At 43.4% G+C, this 23,013-nt stretch overlaps 1 protein-coding gene across 2 annotated transcripts in view; it reads left to right on the top strand.

Moving 5' to 3' along the window:
* SMYD3 (SET and MYND domain containing 3) overlaps positions 1 to 23,013 on the top strand; it is a 699,109-nt gene that overhangs the window by 335,299 nt on the left and 340,797 nt on the right. The window contains exon 1 of one of the 2 annotated variants that reach the window (XM_045982189.1): positions 15,978 to 15,998. The exons of the other annotated variant lie outside the window; for it this stretch is intronic. The gene's annotated coding sequence lies outside the window, so the exon portion shown is untranslated. Of the gene's footprint in view, positions 1 to 15,977; positions 15,999 to 23,013 lie in introns of those variants that run through there. 2 annotated transcript variants of the gene reach the window in all.

Here is a 23,013-nt window from a genome sequence, read left to right on the forward strand (position 1 = left end):
AAGGAAGTGGTCCAATTTCATTTTTCTGCATGCAAGGCCCAAGAAAGTCTTTCTGCATGTAGTAAACATGTAAAAATCAAATTAGGTATTCCAAGTTAGGAGCCTAGGCAAAACTCCCAGACCTTAACATTAATTAAAAAAATTCCTCCCTGGGGCTCCTTAGTGGCTCAGTTGGTTAGGCGTCTGCGTTCAGCTCAGGTCATGATCTCAGGGTCCTAGTATCGAGCCCCTTGTGGAGCCCAGTGTGGGCTCCCTGCTCGTTAGGAGTCTGCTTCTCCTTCTCCCTTTACCCTTGCCCCTGCTTGTGTGCGCACTTTCACTCTCTCTCACAAATAAATAAATAAAATCTTAAAAAACAAAAGAAGGAAAAATGAATCAGTAGGGTGACTGGCGTCTGTCTGCTATTAAGAACTCTGCTGTTAACACCACTGGCGAAGCCCTGTAGCCATAGAGTCCGTACTGGGCCCCTTCGTGCTCAGGGGTGAGGCTTGGAGAGCTGAAGACCCCATCACGCCACCTGTGTAAACAGATTTCCCACTGGAGCAAAACATGGAGCCAAATGGGGAACCTTGGCTCCTTGATATCTTACTTGGCGAAAGAAGTCATTGACCGAGTCACTTTCATGTTGTCTGTGGGGACGGACGCAGAGTGGATAGCACGGAAGGCTTTGGAACCACCAAGACTCGGATGATTTTCATGGAGTCTTTCAGTGAGCTCAGGCTCGGTGCCCTATCATATGTTTGTATTACAGACAGCAAATGGGCCTGTATTTGGCTGTTAGTGAATTTGCCATGTAGTGAAGCCCCAGAAGGAAGGCGAGAGAATGATCCAAGCTGGGAGAGTTGCACAAAGCAACCTCAAGTCCTGTGGAATTGGTGTGTACAAGTCATTGGAAACCGAAGCATAGATTTCATGCTTGATGCAGTCGCAGTGTCTATCATATAATCCTGGGGGTTTGGGAAACTGGGGCACAAGTACAGAGAACTTTCTGTCAACCTGGCTGCGAAGGGAGGAAGACAGTATAGCTGGAGGTGGATGGGATTAGAGGTGGGTTGTCTCTTACTTTGTTCTAGGTTGGAAGATTCAGAGCAGGATTTTAGGCTGAGGGGAAGTCATCACTGGGAGAGAAAGGGACTGAAGATGAAGTAGAAGTGATAGTCCTGGGAGAACCATCTGGAACAGAGGCAGGGATGGAGAACATAGGACCCTGGATGCGCAGGTGTTGGGGGAGTGCTGTTGCTCTCAGAGAGGGGAGAAGGTAGGAGATCGGCTCACCTGCTGTTCATGGGTTTGGGTAGAAAGTTGATGGCTTGTTCTGTTTTCTCTGTGAAATCAGAAGCATGGCCCTCTGCTGAGGGAGAAGAGCACACATGGATGGTCGGGGCTTGAGCAGAGGTGGAAGGGGAGAGAACCGCGGGGGACAGATCTGGACCGTGGGATCTCAGGTTCCGGGGTCCCGAGTAGTTACAAGAATGAATTGCTCTTCGTACATGTGTTAGCCACACAGGCACAGTGTTCCAGGACTCTCTCCATTAGAGCTTAGCGGTCAGATGTTCTCACAGATAAAAATAGCAAGCATTTCTCCTGTGCTTCCTTTGTGTTGGGCACCAGTAACATGCATTATGCATACAGCAGTGCCATGAACGAAGCCCCGTTCTTTCCATCCCCGATTTGCAGAGGGGACTGCAAGGCTGGATGTGTTGGTCAGTGGTGTCGCAGATACTGAGTCGCAGGGCAGCTCCGGAGCCTGCACTCCTGGTGCTTTGCTGGTGTAGAGGTGCACAGCGGAGCGCTCGGTGTGGAGCTCTGCCCAGCAGCTGAGGCATTAAACACAGGGAGCAAGGGAAGGGCATCGATGACACCGATCCTGTAAGGAAGGTCATGATGCCCCTTAGGTCCAGGTGGGTAGGAACAGGCATGAAGATGGGGCGGGGACCAGGCTTAGGAGTCTGATGTCTTTGGATAATGGAGCATCCCAGGACTGGACTGCAGGGGGCGGGGGGCTTATGTAATAGGAAGAGGCTCACAGTGCATCCGAGGGTGGTGGGGAAAGGTCTTTCATCCAAACTATGTGTTTGGAAGTTTACTTTCCTGAGGTGTCCTATTTTCCTTAAAAAATGTTGGCCACATTAGGTATTCTTTTGGGTGCTATTTTTGACCCAATTCAGACACACTTTGCTACATGTAGAAGAAGCACTGAATGCTTGAGAATATTTCAAGATCTGCTCCGTCACAGGACCAGGGACTGTGCATAAGTGTCACTAGGGTGGACGTGGCAAGGTCATTGTGACCTGGGATTGAGTCATTTCTTGATATTCCATGGTTATCGTTGGGAGGAGAAAGAAGGCCTGTGGTATACACTGAATCTGGAACTTTTTGGTCTCAGGATCCCTTTACACTCTTCAAAATTACTGAGGACCCCGAAGATACATTTTTAAATGGGTGTCTACTGATCTTTGCATGTTAGAAATGAAAACTGAGAAGCTTAAAGTATTTATTAATTCATGTAAAGCAAGAAATCCATTAAATTTTAATATAAATATTTTTGTGAAAAATAACTTTCCAAAAACAATTACAAATTAGGGAGGAAAAAGTTGCATTGTTTTATAGTTTCACAAATCTCTTTAATGTATGGCTTCATGGATGACAAATTATTTCTTAATCTGCTTGCTCGCTCACTCTTTTGTGATATTATGTGACACGTGGCCTCTGCAAAACTCCTCTGCCCACTCATAATGAGAGTGAAAAGGGCAAATACTATTTTTATATTATACTGAAAAGAGTTTCAACCTCTCATGTCCTCTGAGAGGGTCTTTGAGAGCTGCTTTGAGACCTGACATACACAGGAATGTTCACTGAATAAATCAATAAAAATATTTGCTGTGAGTTCCAGTGTAATATCTCTCTTTTTGGTGATGCACTCAAAGACTGCAGCCTGATCATCAAAATTAAACAGGCTTTCCTTCAAAAACCTTTATTGAACAAGTATATTTAATTGAAGAAATTTGTTGATCTGTTCTTTAGAATGAAATGACACAGACCTAAATGAGAACATTGCCTAAAATGTAGTAAGTACACAAAAACTTGGTTCCTGTCTTTTTCTCTCTGCTTCCCTCTTGCAAGCGTCTGGTCTGAGCTGCCATTAGTCTAAAGACACATAACTTTTGCTTTACTGGGTTACTCTAGTTTCGGATGACAGTCGTCCCGAAATGGTTCTTCCCATGCTGTCCCCACACATCCAGTTGTAAGTTCCTCCGTTCGGTTCTGAAAGTCCATGCGGCCCCAGTTGAGGCCACCGCTGCCTCCAGTAAGCCCACAGACTTGCTCTTCTTTCCATTTCCCAGCATCCTCACCTCCCCCGCCCCCGCTACCTCTTCTCTTTTCTCTCTGTGGGCTGCCTCCTGCAAGATTCTCTTCCCCGTCATCAGAGCTCTCTGTTTGGTTCCTGCCCCAGCACCTACTGGGCTCGTCCTTCACTCAGGTGAGTAGGTTTGGCTTCCCAGGCTCCAGAGGATGTGATGCTGCCTCGGGCTCCCAGAAGCAGCTATTGTAGTCAAGCGCATCTTTGTTTATTGTGGTTCCTCCAATGCCTACCCAAGGATGTCGACTTCAGACCTGGGGGTCAGAGTGGTCTGGTTGAAACTTACCTCTTCTTTTTACTCCTCCAGTGTCCTTGACCAAATTTGCAAGCCTCTACTTCTTCCCTTAGGATGACTATTCTCTCCAGAACGTTTTTTGTTCCTCCCACATAAAGATCTACTGGAAGGTCAAACATGCCTAAATGTGTCTTTGGGTATAGACAACAGAGACTCCTAAAATACCTCCATATAGTGTTGAATATGCTTTCTGGGTCGAAATGGACCTTAAAGGTAATTTTTCTTAAATAATCAAGTGTTTATTTATCTAATTAATTGCACCCATCTGCTGGTGGGATGGGATTATGGGGAAAAGATTAACAAATACTTATTTAGTGTCTACTCATTGTTAGACTCTTCAAGTCATATTTTTCATTCTTCTAATAACCTTTCAAGGCAGGTTTATTGTCTGCATTTCACAAATGGGAAAACTGATGGCCAGAAATCAAAGTTCCTAATTCAATGTACTGTATTTAAGAAATAACAGAGTCAGGATTTTAACCTGCTTGGTCTCAAACCCTGTGCTTTTTCTGCTACGTTACAAAGCCTCACTAGCTAATAGAAACTCCCTCCTGCATGTGGAAGGCTGTGATGACATATAAACAGTGTTGGGGGGGGGATGGTATTAATAGTTTTCCCTCAAATAATATTTCAGGAGTAATAACTTCTATAGAATATAATTTCAACCTGGAGCCAGGCTTCTAAATAAGGCTTATTCCTCTGGTATCTTTTAGGATGGTAAACTGGGGGCATCATTTCAAAATCTTCATCTTGGGGCAGGGCTCTAGATGGGGATATTCCCTTGGGGCATAACCACAGTAACAGGGACAGGGATTTTTTTGTTTCTGTTTCCCTGTGGCCTCTTGCCTGTGTCCCTACCTCTGCTGTCTTTGTTGGTTGGGTCAGGCCCCTCTTTTTTTTTTTCTTGGACAAGCAGTCTCAGTTCCCTCCATGGCAGCAAAGGAGATATCCTTGGTAGGGGTCTTAGTTTGTCCACATGAGTTATTCTTTGCTTTATGCAGACAGAAACATTAATATATGTACAATTAGTGATGTAATAATAAATCTTGTTAACCAGTAGATGTGAACATGCTTCTTCAGACCTTAGTAGACTTCCTTAGAAGATGGGGCGGTCTGTTTCCCTTATTCCCGTGAACACTCAGTACAACAGCGTTAACAGACTGTAGTCAGTCAGATGATCATCTGAAATCTAGAAAATGACAAACCAGGTAGTTGACCCCTGATTATAAAAGACTTAATTACCAGTTCACTCATTCATTTAATACTTGTATTAATTTTGAAGTTTATGCCATATTCTGTTACAAATTTGGGGTATACAGAATTTTACATGATTGATGTTCCATATTCTGGACTGGATTTTAATTGGAATTTTGTGGATTATTGAACCTGGCATCATCATTTTATGATAGCTGGGACCAGATTTTGAGTAATTTGGAGTAAGTGGTTTTAATCACAAACCTGTAGGAAGATGAATTGGTTCTTCCTCCGGGTTTAATTGTAACTACTGCTGTGCTCTTGTTGAAATTAAAGCTGAACCTGACATTGGTGGCTTATTTTTGTTGTTGTTGAAATAATGTGTTCAGCGTGAGTGAGCAGTAGTAAAAAATACAAAACCTCAGAATGAGTGAAATGCAATTAACTTTGCTTCACCAAAGTCATTTTTGCTGCCACCGTTACCTGAATACTAATATCTAAGCTTGATTTGTCAGAAGAGTGAGAACCTAATAGCTAAGAAATGTGATATATTTTGAGAAAGAAAAGACTATTATTATAGGTGTCCTATATGTTGTGCTTTCTTTGCCTAATATTTATTTCTTTTCAATCAAATTGTTTGGGAAAGAACAGATTCTGATGTTTTCTTCTGAGACTTAAAAGATTAAAACACTTGTGTAGCAAATTTGTGTTCATGCTAAAAGTTGCTATGGTATTTTTTCCTTCAGAATCAAACCTAATGAGATGAGTCAGAAACTAAATTTCTTTTTTTTATAGCTCCGGCTGAGAAAGAACAGAGAGGTTGAATGGGCTTCCTTATACACAGAAGTGAGTGGTTGATTCAGATGGGAAAAAAATGAGTTTAGGGACACCTCGCTGACTCTGTTTGTAGAGTATTTGACTCTTGATCTCGGGGTCATGAGTCTGAGCCTCATGTTGGGCATAGAATGTACTTTAAAAAAATGTGTAGAATCACGAATTTCTTAAGATATGAGTTAAAGGATAAGAGAAATCTTTGGGTTAAATTGTAGACAGAAGGACATTTTTGTATCTCACAAAACCTCACATCTTATATGTGGTATTTTCAAAGACAGTCCTTAGGGTATTGGTCTTTATTTGGACGGCACTCAGGACCTGAGGTTAATTTTCATATTCTACTTGGCACATTTTGGATTTTGTCTAATATAGCAGAAAGTTCCTAAACAGAATAATTTTTTAAACATGATTATATTGGATTAGGGCAGTGAACACATTGTTCATCTCAATAATGCTTCCAGCTTTTGAACTCATTAAAATAAAAAAAAAAGCTTTTCTTTATCTGTCTCATTATTTTTAATGCAGCTCCGTCACAGAGCAGACTTAATCCCTTTGTTGGTGAAGGTAGTTAAAATTTCTCTTCTGAAAGGAAAAAAAAAATCCCTTCCAGTTAATCTAATACCTTTATTTTTAAGGTCTTTTGAACGATCTTCATGAAAACAGAACCACAGTTAAAACTGGGTACCAGTTGGGGCTCCTGGGTGGCTCAGTGGGTTAAAGCCTCTGCCTTTCGCTCAGGTCATGATCCCAGGGTCCTGGGATCAAGCCCCACATCGGGCTCTCTGCTTGGCGGGAGCCTGCTTCCTCCTCTCTCTCTCTCTGCCTGCCTGTCTCCCTACTTGTGATCTCTATCTGTCAAATAAATAAATAAAATCTAAAAAAAAAAAACCAAAAAACTGGGTACCAGTTGCAGTAAAGAGAGAAATGTGGTACGGGCTGGTGGTGGACAGAGTAAAGGCTCAGTGGTGTCGAGGGATCCTGAATGCGGAATCTGGTTCTGTTCTTCAGTAGCTCTGTGTTTTGGGCAAGAAGTCACTTAACCTCTCTGGTCTCAGTTTCTTCCTTCCTTCCTCTCTCTCTGTCTCCCCATCTCTTTCCTTCCTTCCTTCCTTCCTTCCTTCCTTCCTTCCTTCCTTCCTCCCTCTCCCTCCTTCATTCCTTCCTTCATCTCTTTCTTTCTCTTTCCTTTCTTTTTTATTCTTCTTTTCTTTTTAAATTTTTGTTAGAGAGAGAGCGAGAGAGCGAGCCAGCACAAGCAGGGGGGAGTGGCAGGCAGAGGGAAAAGCAAGCTCCCTGCTGAGCAAGGAGCCCACGTAGGACTCAGTCCCAGGACCCTGGAATCATGACCTGGGCTGAAGGTAGCCGCTTAACCTACTGAGCTACCCAGGTCCCCCCCCGCTTCTTTTCCTTTTTAAAGATTTTATTTATTTATTTGAGAGAGACAGAGCACAACAGGATGGAGGGGCAGAGAAAAGGAGAAGATGACTCCCTGATGACCAGGAAGCCAGATGCCAGGCTCTCTTCCAGGGTCCTGGATCATGACTGAGCTGAATGCAGATGCTTAACTGTCTGAGCCACTTAGACACCCCCCATAGTCTCAGCTCTAATGCAGAAAATAAGGGCTTCAGTAAGTATCTCCAGGATACTTCTTAGTGATAAGTGTTTTTATCACTTGATCAAAATGCAGCAGAAGGTATCTTTTTAAATCAAACCTTGCCAGTTTTCCATTCCCCTTCGAACCCCACATCCCCGACAGGGTAGTCCCTCATCCTCTAGTTTCCTATACAGAAACACTTCTCAAAGCAGGTGTTTCTCTCCTTGGTTCCAGTGCTTGGTTCCTCCCATTTTTTTCTTTAACTCTCCTCATCGCCCCTTGGTTGCCACCACTCTACTCAGACTCCCTGTCAAGGTCACTGCATTGCTAACCTGGTGCGTTGGTCCTGGGACATGCCAGGAGTTGTAGGATTCCCTTGCTCCCCACCCGAAAGCACTAGAGCCGTCCTCCACATGCTGCCGGCTGGGTAGGTGGTGTAGGACTCTGCCGCAGTGTCTTGGGGGAGCAAGACTGTGATCAATGCATGGTTAGCTTACTGGTTACACGAGTAAAGGGCTGATGGCAGCAGGTTGTTGGTGGGGTGGGGAGAGCGGCTGGGAATCAGGATTGTGCTTCACTTTCAGATGCTGCCAAGTAACCTTTCCTTTGAGAGTTTCTGCCGCGTGCCCAGCACTGTGTTTGTCAAATGGCAGGTGCTCTCTACCTGTAAGATTTTTCTTCTCTTCTTCCCCTTCCATTTTCCTCCACCCATCTGCCTTGGCTTCTAAATCCTCCTGCGGAATTATAAGCACCGAGCACGTCCTCGTTCACTTTGCTTTCAACATGTAATAAAGGCATCTTCTTCACGGGGCTCTTTCCCAGCTCGCTCTCCTGTCTCCCAGTAAATGAGGGCTGCTCCCTGGGCTGTACCTGCAGCTCCTGCCACAAATCCTCTGAGCTGTGGCCTTTCTCCAGCAATAAATCATCCGAGCGTTCCCAGGCTTGGGAAATTAAGAGAGCAGGATCCCCTCCTTTCCCCTAGGGTTTGCCGAGGCGGTTTGTTTACAGTGAAGAATGTGCCCGTAGCTCCAGCTTTAATCTGATTGACGAACATACGGATTCAGATGGAAGCAAAATGAGTTATTGTGAATACGTTGGGTGCTTCTGCCACCAAGCCAGAAGTGAGGGGAATCTGATTATTCTTGAACAGATTGTCCTCTGTCGAGCCCTGTCATCCCTGTGTGCAGATTCACGAGTAACAGCCCGAGTCTAACTCCAAAAACCACACAGGGCCACCCGTGGGCTCTGTCTGTTTGCTTCTGTGATTAGGTGGGCAGTACCGTTAGCCTCCACTGGATTAGCAGCAGCTTGGAGAATGCTTGAAATGTCAAGCAACTTCTTTCCCTTTTCTCTGCCATCCTCAGTCGGTCTCTGCCCTCCTTTCAGAATGCATTATTTCCACCATGCTAATTGTAGGCTCATTACATGTACCTGGTTCTGGACAGGTTGCAGGTTTAGGCACCATTCTTTAGATTCTGTGGACAGTTTACCTCCTTGTCTGTTCTCCCTGCTTCCTGTCCAGTCCCTCTTATTCTGTCCTCCTCAAAACCCACCTTCTGGAAAGGTCTGCTGTCAGTCACTGAGGCCCTATTGTGCCTCAGATCTCTGTCCTTAGAAAAGCCATTTGCTTTTAAATTCTCTTCCTTGAGCACCTGGGTGGCACAGTCAGTTAGGCATCTGCCTTTGGCTCAGGTCATGCTCTCAGGGTCCTGGGATCAAGTCCGTGTCAGGCTCCCTATTCAGCAGGGAGCCAGCTTCTCCCTCTGCCCCTGCTGCCTGCTTGTGATCTCTCTCTCTCTCTCTCCCTCATGCTGTCTCTCAAATAAACAAATAAAACCTTAAAAAAAAAAGTCTCTTCCTTAACTGTCAGAGAAGCAGTTTTGCTCCATGTTTAAAAAGGTTGTCACTTGGGGTGCCTGGATGGCTCAGTTGGTTAAGTGACTGCCTTTGGCTCAGGTCATGATCCCCAAGTCCCGGGATCGAGTCCCACATTGGGCTCCTAGCTCCATGGGGAATCTGCTTCTCCATCTGACCTTCTCTCCTCTCATGCTCTCTCTCACTCTCAAATAAATAAAATCTTTAAAAAAAAAAAAAAAAGGTAGGCACTTCGTGGGAAAACAAAGGTTTATTTGGATAAGGGGCTCTTCCTTGAACCCATGATGTTACCCTGCATGTATGTACTCTGCTAAGTTCAGTTTGGGGACATTTTCCTTCTGTTTGGTGCTCAAATGCCCTGAGTTTCTGAAAATTTTGATTTTAAGAAAAGGTCAAAGGTGAGATAATGGTAGCAGTTTTATTACCTATATTCTTGTTTTCAGAAGAGTTCTCTCTAGGGACACCTGGGTGGCTCAGTCAGTTCAGCGTCTGCCTTCTGCTCTGGCCATGATCCCAGGGTCCTGGGATTGAGTCCCGCATCGGGCTCGCTGCTCAACGGGAAGCCTGTTTCTCCCTCTGCTCTGCTTGTGCTCTGTCTGTCCTATAAATAGGTAAAATTTAAAAAAAGAGAGAGAGAGTTCTATGTATTCACTTCTCTGTTCCTCCCACAGGCTGCCCCCTTCGCCCTGGGTATTTTTTCTGTCGGCTCTCATGCCACGCCGTCTTGTAATGTTCTTTCTCTTGTCCGTTTCTCCCAGATACGTAAGCTCCCCGAGGCCAGGGCTACCTTCTACCTTGTTCATCATCATATCCTCAGCAAACTAGCACTTTGATCAGGACATTGCGAATATTCAAGTATTTATTTATAAATAATGATTAATGTACTTCCTGGTATTTACCCAAAGGAGGAGGAAACTTGTGCTTTCAAAAATCTGCACATGGTTATTTATAAGCGGCTTTATTCGTAATTGCCAGATCTTGAAGGAAGCAAGATGGCTTTCTCTAATTGAATGGATAAGAAACTGAGCTACATCCTATAATGAAATATTATTCAGCACTAAAAAGAAATGAGCTGTCAAGCCAAGAAAAGACATGGAGGAGCCTTAGATGCATATATGAAGTTCATTTAATAATAAGGGGCCAATGTGAAAAGGCGGAGTGCTGCCGGATTCCAACTGTATCCCGCTCCGGAGGAGGGAAGGCTGTGAACGCAGGAGAAATAGTCATGTGGCCCTAGGCTGGAGGGCACTGGGGAAGGGTGCAAAGGCATAGAACATAGAGGGTTTTTAGGGCAGTGGAGGTACTCTGTGTGACACCATGATGATGGATATGTGTAATCCTACATTCGTCCAAACCCTAGAACGTTCCACATCGAGAGTGGCCCATAAGCTATGGGCTTCGCGTGATGATGGGCCAGGGTAGTTTCGTCAGCTGTGTCCCTGTACCACTCGGGTGGGGATCCTGATCCTGGGGGATGCTCTCCCTGTGTGGTAGGGATTTTTATTTCACTCTACCATTTTTATTTTTTTATTTTTTTAAATATTTTATTTATTTGACCGAGAGAAATCACAACTAGGCAGAGAGGCAGGCAGAGAGAGAGGAGGAAGCAGGCTCATCGCGGAGCAGAGAGCCCGATGTGGGGCTCGATCCCAGGACCCCGGGATCATGACCTGAGTCGAAGGCAGAGGCTTTAACCCACTGAGCCACCCAGGCGCCCCCCACTCTACTATTTTTAAAGGATGTTTTTCTCTCCTGTTTGTGTGCTTTGGAAAATAGTACACAAAAGTTACCAAAGAAAAGAAAAAGCAGAAGACTGAGCCTGTTGAAGAGTCTGTTACTAGCTTTGAAGTCACACAGCCCTGGGATAAGATTCCCGCCTCTGTTGCTCGCAGCAGCAAGCCTCTGTCCCCTGAGTACCACATCTGCTTATCCGCAGCAGATCCGATCTGGTATTGCCACTAGTTAGATGAGAACAGCTCCCACACTGGGTGCTTGCTGCCTGCCAGCCGCCGTGCTACGAAATCCCCATGGCCTATTTCCTTTAACCTTCACCATGTTGGTGAGGTGAGTACTGTTATTATTACTTGCATTTTGGGGGCGAGACAGTCAAGGCCCCCAGGAGCTTAAGCTCCTTACTCAAGGTTACCCAGCTAGGAAGTGGCCGGGCTCCAAGGGAGCTCGCCGGTCAACTGTCTTACTCCAAAGCCCCTGCCTGTTAGCCTGCAGGTTCCTTGAAGGTGAGAACATTGGGTGAGAACATAGTACTTACATGAGAACCACACTTCCATGATCAAAACAAATGAAGTGCTGAAATCGCTCTTTAAAAATTGTCTTTGATCCAGTGAAGCTGTGAGAGGCTTACAGCACCTTTAATTGCCGAGCCCGTGCGCGAAATTATTAATTTGATCCTGACAACTCAGTAGTATTAGCCAAAATTAGGGTATAATCATGATGAGAATAAAAGTTACTATTTATTGAGCAGCTAAGCACTGTACATACTTTGTAACTAATTTTCAAGACCACCTTTCCAGTTAGGTGTTCATAATCGCGCTTCCATTTTAGAAACAAGAACCTGATGTTCAGAAGTGCGAATGAACTTGCTGGAGGCCGCACTGCAGCGCAGCTAGAGCGGCGGAGCTCAGAGAGAGGCTCAGGTCTGATCCGCAAGCGCCTGTTCATTCCAGCGCGCACATTAATAAGTTTGCACTGTGCGTGGAGCGCTCAGGCTGTTCGCACTCTCAGCGAAATCACCGTAGTATTGGCATCTCTATAAAGCTAGAAGAGCCGGCTATGCAGGGAAGTTCTAGTTCAGCTCATCCAGTTCCTACAGAATTGCGCCTGGATGAAAACGGAGTTGTGAAGTGAGAATGGAGTCATAGTTTAAATAATTATCTTATTGATATTTTTGTTTAAAAAAAAATCTAATTCCAAGGAGCTTGGCATGATATAAAAGGAGTGAGCCTACCTAAAAATTGTTTCATCATTTTTAGTTTTGTGGTCTTTTTTCTTTTGTTGTAATTGTTGTTGGTTTTTAAAAAAATTTTTTAATTTTTTTAAAGATTTTATTTATTTATTTGATAGACGGAGATCACAAGCAGGCAGAGAGGCAGGCAGAGGGAAAGAGGAGGAAGCAGGCTCCCCACTGAGCAGAGAGACCGATGCGGGGCTCGATCCCAGGACCCTGGGATCATGGCCAGAGCAGAAGGCAGACGCTTAACTGACTGAGCCACCCAGGTGCCCCGTGTTTTTGTTTGTTTTAAAGATTTATTTAGTTTAGAGAGAGCACACAGCAGTGAGTGGGATGGAGGGAGAGGGAGAGAATATCAAGCAGACTCTGTGTTGAGCTCGGAGCCTGACGTGGGGCATAGTCTCCTGACCCTGAGATCATGACATGAGCTGAGATCAAGAGTCAGATGCTCAACCGACTGAGCCAGCCAGGCACCCCGAGTTTGTTTCTTCGTAGAGAATATTTGCACAGTTTTCTGGAGTCCTATAGCTACACACAATACCATAAACCCATGCTCTCCTAATTCCAGTTACCAGAATAATAACTGTGTTCTGGAGACTGACTCCAAACTATTTTCAGGAAGATTAAGTATATGTTTTATCTTAAGGCTGTGAGAAGGACATTTGGCCATAACTACATTTTCCATTATGCTATTAAGGAGCAGTTTTCCCCCCTTAAATTTGGTTTGACAGGTAAGTGAAAGACTTAGTCTTCTGCATTGCTTTCCATGGTACTCACAAGCAGAGTCGCAACTCTGAGTCAGTCTACACCAGAAAGTGGTGCTGGGAAGTGGAGGCCAAGTGGTCCTTCTGGCAATGTTGTGCTCCCCAGGGCACCTGTTTCATGCTTTCCAAATTAGCTATTCGGCGTCCCCCGTCTTTAGTGAAGTGGGAACGCAGTGACTATATCCACGTGTTTTCTGTCTTGCTGCGATTTTATTGATGAAGGTTATTAGTTATGCAAAATCCACCTTTATGGGTGGTTGTCTGAAATGCCCCCAATTAAAAACAGGTGGAGAGGTTGCCAGTCGCTATCATCTCATCACATAATGGTGTCCTGTCATTTATAGCAATTGGCTGGAGAAGGGAAAAAGAGAAGTGCAGCTTCTTGAAATCTGCTGGTAAGGAGGGTGTAATTGCTCTGTCCATTCTTACATAAGTAGAACAAAACAGCAGCTTCCCATTATGTATTCGAAATAGGGAAGTCTGTTATTACTTTATTCTGGGGTGTAATTAATCACCTTCAGCTGCAGGATCGGGCATGTTACGGTGAAGAGAAGTTTCATCAGAGACTGCGGTTTAATAACCGTGGGTCAATCAAACTGATACTAGCGCAAACATAAACATGAGCTTCAAATACCAAAAATCCATTTCTTCTTCGGTGTTGCTCAGAGAAGAAACTGACCCGAGAGGTGCTAGGTTAGAATTTTAGAGCGGAGTCCCTCTCAGAACGTTGCTGCACCTGAGAGGAAGCTGGAATCCACAGGACTGCACCTGGAGCACCAAGACACGGCGGTAGCAGCCTCTCAGATCCTCAGTGATCCCTGGGGTGGGGGGCGCTGTATCCATCACCGCCTGTCAGCCCTACAGGGAGGCTGTCGATCCAGGCCAGGAGAACCTTGCTGGGCTTCAGTAAGTAGCCTGTAAATACAGTCAGGGAGTGGGAAAGAAAATCTCCAGCTTTTTTCCCAGCTAAAGTTAAAAATCTTTACAGGAGCTTCTAGAGGCAGTTTGTTAACAGTGCTGCTGCTCTGGGAGGAAGAAAATGCCTGACTGGAAAGTGTAAAAGCTTTGGGAAAATTATCTTTTCTGCATTAAATCCCATTTTCAGTATCTTGGTCCAGTGCCCTTCCGTGGGATTACACTGTTGGATGTTCTTCGAGACGTGTGGGTGGAGGATGTTCACTGACTGACCTACCCACTGGGGTGATCCAGGGCAAGTTTGAGAGTCCTGATCATAAGTAAGCAAAATACTGAGAATTTAGACTTTACTAATTTGACATTTATGATGACTCATACAGGACTGCTTTGACTTTTTCCTTTCAAAGAATTATATACCCATTAAAGATTGATTTATTTATTTGAGAGTGAGAGAGAGAGCGAGCGAGCGCGTGTACTAGTGGAAGGAGCAGAGGGAGAGAGAGAACCTCAAGCAGACTCTCCCCAAGTCCAGAGCCTAACACTGGGCTTGATCCCGAGATCATGACCTGAGCCCAAACCAAGAGCTGGACGCTCAGCCAGCTGTGCCACCCGGGGATCCCTCTTTCAAATATACCGTGACGGAATCTTACTTGGAATGCCGTTATGTAACCAAGACTGCAAGTAGACCGTTTAAACACACTAAGAAAGCCTCTTATTTCTGTGCTTTTCAGGAAGATGTATTTCATGCAATATTATGCGGCTTACAAATAACCCTGTCTTTTAAGTAGGTCCCAAGTCCCTCCGCACTGTTAGTCTGACTTAAGGATATATGTGTGAGTATGTATTAAATGTACTACAGCTCTGCTTCCTTGAAGAAGCACACTGTCAACCAGACTGACTTTTTTACCCATGACTACATGTCAGCAAGATTGTGTTGTACTTTCTGGCAGCAGTCATTGCTCTTTGTGGGTTCCATGTGGTCTCACTGACGAGAGGCTGGTTGTGTAGCCAGTGTGACTTGTCCCGAGCCTCCTGTGCTTGTGTTTATCTCCATGAAGAAGCCACCGAAGGTTACAACTAAGATCTCAAGGCCCCCACACTTGGTCTTCGCTTTTATCGTTCTTCATTATGTCCTGGCCAGTTAGCGTTTGTCGATGCCCAGAAAAGCACGACATGCTTACAAGGAGTCACTTCTGAAAGTAGCCTTGCCCTGCTTGCCCGCTGAAACTTAGGCCTGGCAGCCGTGACAGAAGGTTGAAGAGAATCGGTTTTACTCTCGAGAGCATGAGCACCATCCTTCTGGTATGGAAGGCAAGAAGGAAAAAGAATATGGTTGCCCTTAGGTTTGAGGGTGGCAATGACTGGTCATTAGCGACTACTGTCTTCTAATCATTTCTCTTGCTTCAAGGTAAATTCTTAATGAGAGAGTAAGAAAAAAGAAAACTTTTTAAAGGAGGAAAAATAGACATAAGTATAATTTTTCTTCTTTATAAGAAAGTTAACTTTGTTCCAAAATAGGTATTCTTTTGGGATGCATGGGTGGCTCACTTGGTGAGGAGTCTGCCTTCAGCTCAGGCCACAACCTTGGTGCCCTGGGATTGAGCCTTGGCTCTGGCTCCCTGCTCAGCAGGGAGTCTGCTTCTCCCTCTGCCCATCCCCCAACTTGTGCGCCATCTCTCTCTCTCTCTCTCTCTCTCTCTCAAATAAATAAATAAAATCTTAAAAAAAAATTAAGTCCTCTGTTGCTTTTATCTGAACTGTACCTCCACGGGATGTAGAACTCAGTAACCGGATTTAAACAGGAACTAGTACTGTATTCTTTGCCTTCAAATCCAGGAGATACAGTTACTAGACAACAATGTAAATTTGGAATGTTTTTTATTTGTTCTGACATTCTAGATCGTTTAATAAATTTACATGAAGATTTCGGGAAACATGTATTTATAGTGACACGTTAATCATTCACTCTGTATATTCTGAGAACATTTGGGAGAGCTATGATTGCGTAAAGGATTCATCACAGTTCCTGGCCTGCTTGTACATGTTTAATAAACATAAGCTGTTGTTGCTGTTGTTGGCCACCACACTCTGAAGACGGGGAAAATGACAGCAAGCGGTTACAGACTACGGGAGTGTTCCGCCTGCTCAGCTTCCACTCAGCCAACTTTCAGGATGCCCTCCCCCCCATCAAGGTCAAGGTATGCCTAAGATTCAGATTCCTCGCAATATCAGCACAAACGAGACAAAATAGGAAAAATAATTATTTGTCTTCGTTTGAATATTAGCTCTTTTTGAAGCTGTGGCCTTTGCCTTTGGCCAGCGTGTATTCAAATGCAGTTCAAATCCCCAAAGCTCTTTGCAGAGTTTCCTGTGCTGTAGCCCGAGTCCAGAAGCCCCTGAGAACAATGTGCAGTGCAGGAGCAGCCTTGATTCCTGGGCTGGACACTCTGGGGTTCACGTGACTAGTCCCGCGTGTATTAGCTCCATGTGGCCCTAGGAGATTTGATTTCTCCCACACTGTCAGGAGACTTCATTTTCTAATAAAAGTCACCACCAGCTTCAAGAAAAGCCTGGCAGTTGAATGGTCAGGCCACCTGAAGCCACGCAGGTGGTCCCTGGCAGTTTTTCTTCACTGTCGTAACTTACACAAGACAGTAACTGTGGCTTTTCGTCACAGTGCCAAATTACCAAGGAAGGGAATCGCCATCCCGCGGAGCCAGGCACCATGGCATGCATTTCAAAAGCATTTTCATCTAAGTGGTTGGAATTTAAAAAAAAAATTGATGCTTAAAAGCACAGGCTTTATTTGATAGGGACAGACATAGCCTCATAGAACAGTAGTGCAAGGTGAGCACCGTTGGTAATTTTCCAGACAGGGAGACTGAGGCTTAGGGAAGAATTTCTTTCCCAGGATGATACATACCAGAGCAGCAGAGCTGGACTTGAAGCAGCCGCCCCTGGGCTCCAGAGCCCACCCTCTTACCTGTTTACCACGCATTTCAGGAAGAATCTGGTACTTGTACCTCATTGGCCATTCTTGGCATATCTTCCTATTTCGTATGTACCTGCTTTCTGCATTCATCCACTTTAGAAGAGATGTTGGCTTTAGATGGTATTCTTACGTAATTAAAGAGTGATTTCTCCGTTCTTAATTTTTTTCCTTATCTTCTGATCAACCAATACATAATGGAAGGGCTCTCGGGGGCTTAATGAAGGGGAGAGTTCCTTTACTGAAAATTGAATCAAAGCTAATGACCTCCCATATCTTTAGGAGGCTTGTTCTTGGCATGTTCAGATCAGCCACTCCTTACTTTTTAGGAAGATTCTTGGCTGCTTCTCCCCTCAGGGTATGCTGAAAAACTCAAATTCTGTTGAACATCAGCTTGGATAAAACTAGGTTGGGGAAATAATAACCCTATCAGGAAGGTCTTCTGTAATCCACCATTGTTAACCATTTCAGATTTTCTGTGTAACAGTGACACATAACAAGAATTTTGAATTTAAAGGCACAGATGGGTGATCATAAAATCAGAATTTATTGGGGCACCTGGGTGGCTCAGTCATTAAGCATCTGCCTTCTGCTCAGGTCATGATTCCAGGGTCCTGGGATCAAGCCCCTGCTCAGCGGGAAGGCTGCTTCTCCCTTTCTCACTCCCCCTGCTTATATTCTCTCTCTTGCTGTCTCTCTCTCTGTCAAATAAATAAATAAAATCTTTTAAAAAATCTTTTAAAGAGTCAGAATTTATCATTTTGGTATAATAATATGTGTCATAATCAGCCATTCTGACACAGTTTGATCGTTTTTCTCTTAAAGGACCAGGTGAGGTACTAGAAAAGGAGAAATCAGGTGCAGAATAATTCCTTTTCTTGAATACAGGCAATTGGCAGTGGAAAAACTAAAGTGTGTTTTAAAGCCCCTATAACACGCTCTTGAAAATAATCATTAAAGGTGTGAAAAATAATTAAGAATTTTAGTTCTAATTTTGTTTTTCTGTGTGATCTTAGCAAATCTCATAGATACTGAAATACTCATTTCAGCCCTCTGCTTTTATGCTTCTTAAATATTAAGAAAGTGTTTCTTAAATATTTTTCACTCCTTTGGGAAGGATCCTTCATAAAGATAAGGTTAAAAGGTTAATTTTACATCTTTGGTATTTGAAAAATTAAATTTTCTGAGGTAGTTAAGTCAGATATTAATATAACACCCAATCAGTCCTCTGGAACCTGCTCTGAGGTTTGCCATTATTCCTTATTGATTACAGCTTGCTCTTTTTGCTGCTTTTGAATTATTGATGGCAGATCCCCTCAGGGTATACAGGCATTGTGAAGGGGAAGGATGGATCTTCATCCCTGAACGGCGCAGGCTGAGGCTTGGTGCCCCTGTGCTCCTGAAAGCCACCTCCCTGGGGTCTCAACCACCCTGTAGCCCTCTGAAGTCCGAGGTTGTGGAGGGGAGACAGAAAAGGGATTAGATTGTACCCAGCAGATTTGAAGGACCCGAACACTTTAGAAAAGATTTTCCACCTGTACTTGTCTAAGGAGAGCAGTTCAAAGAAATTTAGGCACTGTAGGAAGCATTTAAACTGTGAAAAAAGAAAACGGGTACAAGGATTTTTAAAAATCGATTTTTATTTATTATTTATTTATTTATTTATTTTTAAAAAAGATTTTATTTATTTGACAGACAGAGATCATAAATAGACAGAGAGGCAGGCAGAGAGAGAGAGAGAGGGGAGGAAGCAGGCTCCCTGCTGAGCAGAGAGCCCGATGCGGGGCTCGATCCCAGGATCCTGGGATCATGACCTGAGCCGAAGGCAGAGGCTTAACCCACTGAGCCACCCAGGTGCCCTAAAAACAGATTTTTAAAAATAGTTGACAGGTAAAGGTCAGCTGGCCCAAATACATTCCTTATATTTTAGTTCGGGGTGTTTTTTTTTAAAGTCTCAGAAGCTAACTGTCATTGAGATAACTGTGTTGGGGCACCTGGGTGGCTCAGTCAGTTAAGCATTCAGCTCAGGTCATGATCCCATGGTCCTGGAATTGAGCCGCATATGGGGAGCCTCTCCCTCTGCAGCTCCCCCTGCTTGTCCCCTCTCTCTCTCTCTCTCTCAAATAAATAAGTAAATAAAATCTTCAAAAAGAAAATAAAACAACTGTGTTCACACCACTATCTTCTGTAGGTCGACTGCGGATATGTTTTGGTCTTCAGGATGCAGCACTTGGGGGTGAGGGGTTGGGAAAGCTGAGAATGTCTACAGCATCTGTCCTATTTGTAAATGTAGTCTTTTGGGCTGTATTCAGATAATTGGGAAAATAAGAGTCACAATTATTTTTCTTCAGCCTGATTTCATTAACTCGAGGAATAGCCTCTTTTTTAACAAAGGAATACGGAGAGAGAAAGAATGTGTATGTGTGTCAGGGCAGGAAGGCCTATAAATCCAAATGAGATTTCTTCTAAAATTCAGGGCAGTAATAATCTCTGAGTGAAATTTGGAGATTTGCTTGTTTTTAAAATGTGCTGCCAAATACCAAAGAATAAGCCCAAAACATAATAGTAGAATTGTATACAAATTTGAATGCCAGTATATTTTTAGTTGAACTTAAAACCGGAAAAAAAAAATCTACTAAACTTGTGAAGCTTGAAAATTGCCATTTAACCATGTGAGAGTAAAAATGCCACATCAGGTAGGGAGAAAATAAAATCACCTTCTTAGATACTTCCTGGGTTTAGAAGGGTTTGTGGGTTTTTGTTTGTTTGTTTTGTTTGTTTTCATATTTTGGTAAATAATCATTTATCGTCTACTGAAACTGCTGTATGGAAATCTCCACATACGCACTTTGGGGATATATAAAAAAAGAGAAATCTGTATTAAGATTAAAGTCTGTTAATTTCACAGACTGGAGGGAGGGAGGGAGGGAGAATGGAGAGTGACTGCTAATAGGTATAAGGATCTTTTTGGGTGGGGTGATGAAATGCTCTGAAATGAGATAATGGTGATGGTTTTATCACTTTGTGAATACTACAGACCCCTGGATTATGTATTCTAAATGCATAGGTATTTTTTCTCCATTTTTAAAAAGATCATTAATTCCAAAAATATAGCCATTATATGCATATCTTTTATAGTCAAAACAGTGGCTTAGCTTGTCTTTCTTATATGTGCTATAAGGCTTCTGTGCCTTACATTTCACCTACTGCTTCTTGATTAATCTTCCTCAAGCAATTACTTCCTCGTCATAAAAACTTGCAGTGAATGCTCATTGCTTTTACGCACATCTGTGCGTATAGCTGGGCAGACTGTGTACTGCACGACTCTTAGGTGTAGGTGTGCCTTTCTCATCCTGTTCTTTGGGATGGATTCAGGCTCATTATCTGCACCTTAGTTCTAACCTTCCCTTCATCTACCTTATCCTTTACAGGCTCACTCTTCACTTGACTTACTCAATTTATTTGTTCACTGGTTCCTTTGCTGGTTCCTTCTTTCATTAATTCACTCATTCTTTCAGTAAACTGTATTCCTTATCTTAAAATTGCCCACTGGTTGTTAACGTTCATTCTGCCCAGTTAGATCAGGGAAAGATGACTTCTCATCTTTTCTCTTCACTCCCTAGGAAGTCTGAAGGCCCTGCTTGCGTTCTTCCTTTCCTGTGCCACCCCCTCCCCCCCACTGCAAAGCCACTGGTTCCAAAATAACACAAGATTCTAACCCAAAACAGGAGTGGAGGCCATGGGAAATTCATTCTTCTGGACTATTGCTGGGCTCTTCCAGAAGGCATCTGGGGAGGGAGACACCTTCCTTTCAACTTTTAGATCTGAGCATGAGGCACTGATGCTTTTGGAATTGATGATGGCTATCCAACTGAAATCTAAGTAACTCCTCACCTGGATGGCTAGTTTTTATGCTCTTTCAGGATGGCAACCACAAATCAAGAAGATCTGCATATTTATCAGAGCTGGCCTGAGCTCTGAGCTTTAAGCTTCTGTTTAGGGATGCTCATTCCACCCAGTTTGTTGGAACTGTGCTGAGGTGGTATTTGGGAATGTGTGCAACTCCTGACATATTTGAGAGGATTTCAGGATATGAATGATCAAGAAACCAGGACCTGTGTCTCTGATCTAATGCTCTCAAGTGCTGTTTTCAGTGGGCACTTCCAGGCTTGAGAACCCTCTTCTTTTCTCCTTCAGTTATTGTTTTCTCTCTCAGTAAGTGCATAGAGGATGGTTTTGGAAAGCTAAACACCTAATAATGCATTTTATAATCCATGAGACCTTTAAGAAATTTACTTTGAATGACATATACCCCGCTTGGAGTTTGAACTAGGTGACCCCTAAAATTCCTTCTGTTTGTGTGATCTTATATGCTTCTCTTTTTTTTTAAATTTATTTATTTTTATTTTTTTATTTACAGCATAACAGTGTTCATTGTTTTGGCATCACACCCAGTGCTCCATGCAGTACGTGCCCTCCCTATTACCCACCACCTGATTCCTCAACCTCCCACCCCCCCCCCACCCCCCCGCCGCCCCTTCATAACCCTCTGGTTGTTTTTCAGAGTCCATAGTCTCTCATGGTTCATCTCCCCTTCCAGTTTCCCTCAACTCCCTCTCCTCTCCATCTCCCCATGTCCTCCATGTTATTTGTTATGCTCCACAAATAAGTGAGACCATATGATACTTGACTCTCTCTCTGCTTGACTTATTTCGCTCAGCATAATTTCTTCCAGTCCCGTCCATGTTGCTACAAAAGTTGGGTATTCGTCCTTTCTGATGGAGGCATAATACTCCATTGTGTATATGGACCACATCTTCCTTATCCATTCATCCGTTGAAGGGCATCTTGGTTCTTTCCACAGTTTGGCGACCGTAGCCATTGCTGCAATAAACATTGGGGTACAGATGGCCCTTCTTTTCACTACATCTGTATCTTTGGGGTAAATACCCAGCAGTGCAATTGCAGGGTCATAGGGAAGCTCTATTTTTAATTTCTGAAGGAATCTCCACACTGTTCTCCAAAGTGGCTGCACTAACTTGCATTCCCACCAACAGTGTAAGAGGGTTCCCCTTTCTCCACATCCTCTCCAACACACGTTGTTTCCTGTCTTGCTAATTTTGGCCATTCTAACTGGTGTTAAGTGGTATCTCAATGTAGTTTTAATTTGAATCTCCCTGATGGCTAGTGATGATGAACATTTTTTCATGTGTCTGATAGCCATTTGTATGTCTTCGTTGGAGAAGTGTCTGTTCATATCTTCTGCCCATTTTTTGATATGATTATCTGTTTTGTGTGTGTTGAGTTTGAGAAGTTCTTTATAGATCCTGGATATCAACCTTTTGTCTGTACTGTCATTTGCAAATATCTTCTCCCATTCCGTGGGTTGCCTCTTTGTTTTGTTGACTGTTTCCTTTGCTGTGCAGAAGGTTTTGATCTTGATGAAGTCCCAAAAGTTCATTTTTGCTTTTGTTTCCTTGGCCTTTGGAGACATATCTTGAAAGAAGTTGCTGTGGCTGATATCGAAGAGGTTACTGCCTATGTTCTCCTCTGGGATTCTGATAGATTCCTGTCTCACGTTGAGGTCTTTTATCCATTTCGAGTTTATCTTTGTGTATGGTGTAAGAGAATGGTCGAGTTTCATTCTTCTACATATTGCTGTCCAGTTTTCCCAGCACCATTTATTGAAGAGACTGTCTTTTTTCCATTGAATATTTTTTCCTGTTTTGTCGAAGATTATTTGACCATAGAGTTGAGGGTCCATATCTGGGCTCTCCACTCTGTTCCACTGCTCTATGTGTCTGTTTTTATTTATATGCTTCTCTTTTATTTAAAATTCCATTTTGGCTTGAACATGCAAAGAATTTCAACTCTGTGTTCTTATTCCATGTCTATATCTATGTATCTATATCTCTATATAAATATATTTGTGACAGTTGCCACATTCGTTTTAATTAAGAGGCTTCAGGAAGATTGATTTTGAAATCACTTCTTGTGTCTGTTTTTTAAGCAAGTTTATATTCTTTGCCCAATTACTCCTGTTTATTAGCATTGATTTGTTATGAACTAACTCAAGGAATGAGACTGGAAATGATAGTTCTCTGGAAGATTTTACCATGTGACCCTAAGATGGCTTTTTTAACTTACAACCCTCCCACCATTTCCAGAGCGTACTAAAACTGTCCAGATTGGGATCGCTTTCGACAGTCCCAATGATTGGATTT

Source organism: Meles meles, chromosome 17 (assembly GCF_922984935.1).
Source record: "Meles meles chromosome 17, mMelMel3.1 paternal haplotype, whole genome shotgun sequence".
Taxonomy (NCBI): Eukaryota; Metazoa; Chordata; class Mammalia; order Carnivora; family Mustelidae; genus Meles; species Meles meles.